Source organism: Mytilus trossulus, unplaced genomic scaffold (assembly GCF_036588685.1).
Source record: "Mytilus trossulus isolate FHL-02 unplaced genomic scaffold, PNRI_Mtr1.1.1.hap1 h1tg001075l__unscaffolded, whole genome shotgun sequence".
Taxonomy (NCBI): Eukaryota; Metazoa; Mollusca; class Bivalvia; order Mytilida; family Mytilidae; genus Mytilus; species Mytilus trossulus.
The window spans coordinates 291-2,500 of NW_026963631.1; positions in this window are offsets into that span (position 1 = coordinate 291).

Here is a 2,210-nt window from a genome sequence, read left to right on the forward strand (position 1 = left end):
AACCCTAACCCTAACCCTAACCCTAACCCTAACCCTAACCCTAACCCTAACCCTAACCCTAACCCTAACCCTAACCCTAACCCTAACCCTAACCCTAACCCTAACCCTAACCCTAACCCTAACCCTAACCCTAACCCTAACCCTAACCCTAACCCTAACCCTAACCCTAACCCTAACCCTAACCCTAACCCTAACCCTAACCCTAACCAGTCCGTGTCAGGACCCGAGCTGTCCTTAGTCCTCGATACGTTAGCCTGGTTTCGTTCGCGAATGTCAGGTCCATATGGACATAAGCATGGTATTCCTCGATACGTTAGCCTGGTTTCGCGAGTGTCAGGACCATATGGACATAAGCATGGTATTCCTCGATACGTTAACCTGGTTTCGCGAATGTCAGGACCATATGGACATAAGCATGGTATTCCTCGATACGTTAACCTGGTTTCGCGAATGTCAGGACCATATGGACATAAGCATGGTATTCCTCGATACGTTAACCTGGTTTCGCGAATGTCAGGACGTAAGCGGGACTTGTTAATTTTTGTTTTCCATGCCTTAACCGACCGCGGGTTGGGGACGACCACGTACACTGACACCCGCGGTAGCCCGCTAGCCAGGCCGTTCACGTCCCTTTACCAGCGGTAGCCCGCTATCGGGTCGACCACGTACACTGACACCCGCGGTAGCCCGCTAGCCAGGCCGTCCACGTCCCTTTACCCGCGGTAGCCCGCTATCGGGTCGACCACGTACACCGATACCCGCGGTAGCCCGCTAGCACGGCCGTCCACGTCCCTTTACCAGCGGTAGCCCAGTATCGGGTCGACCACGTACACTGACACCCGCGGTAGCCCGCTAGCCAGGCCGTCCACGTCCCTTTACCAGCGGTAGCCCGCTATCGGGTCGACCACGTACACCGACACCCGCGGTAGCCCGCTAGCCAGGCCGTCCACGTCCCTTTACCCGCGGTAGCCCGCTATCGGGTCGACCACGTACACCGATACCCGCGGTAGCCCGCTAGCACGGCCGTCCACGTCCCTTTACCCGCGGTAGCTCGCTATCGGGTCGACCACGTACACTGACACCCGCGGTAGCCCGCTAGCCAGGCCGTCCACGTCCCTTTACCAGCGGTAGCCCGCTATCGGGTCGACCACGTACACCGACACCCGCGGTAGCCCGCTAGCCAGGCCGTCCACGTCCCTTTACCCGCGGTAGCCCGCTATCGGGTCGACCACGTACACCGATACCCGCGGTAGCCCGCTAGCACGGCCGTCCACGTCCCTTTACCAGCGGTAGCCCAGTATCGGGTCGACCACGTACACTGACACCCGCGGTAGCCCGCTAGCCAGGCCGTCCACGTCCCTTTACCAGCGGTAGCCCGCTATCGGGTCGACCACGTACACCGACACCCGCGGTAGCCCGCTAGCCAGGCCGTCCACGTCCCTTTACCCGCGGTAGCCCGCTATCGGGTCGACCACGTACACCGATACCCGCGGTAGCCCGCTAGCACGGCCGTCCACGTCCCTTTACCCGCGGTAGCTCGCTATCGGGTCGACCACGTACACTGACACCCGCGGTAGCCCGCTAGCCAGGCCGTCCACGTCCCTTTACCAGCGGTAGCCCGCTATCGGGTCGACCACGTACACCGACACCCGCGGTAGCCCGCTAGCCAGGCCGTCCACGTCCCTTTACCCGCGGTAGCCCGCTATCGGGTCGACCACGTACACCGATACCCGCGGTAGCCCGCTAGCACGGCCGTCCACGTCCCTTTACCAGCGGTAGCCCAGTATCGGGTCGACCACGTACACTGACACCCGCGGTAGCCCGCTAGCCAGGCCGTCCACGTCCCTTTACCAGCGGTAGCCCGCTATCGGGTCGACCACGTACACCGACACCCGCGGTAGCCCGCTAGCCAGGCCGTCCACGTCCCTTTACCCGCGGTAGCCCGCTATCGGGTCGACCACGTACACCGATACCCGCGGTAGCCCGCTAGCACGGCCGTCCACGTCCCTTTACCCGCGGTAGCTCGCTATCGGGTCGACCACGTACCTTCTCAGCCGCGGGTAAGCCCGATGAAAAAAAAAAAAAAAAAAAAAAAAAAAAAAATTTCCCATCCCATCGCATGCGGTAGCCCCGCTATCAACGTCGACCACGTACCTTCTCAGCCGCGGGTAAGCCCGATGAAAAAAATTTTTTTTTTTTTTTTTTTTCCC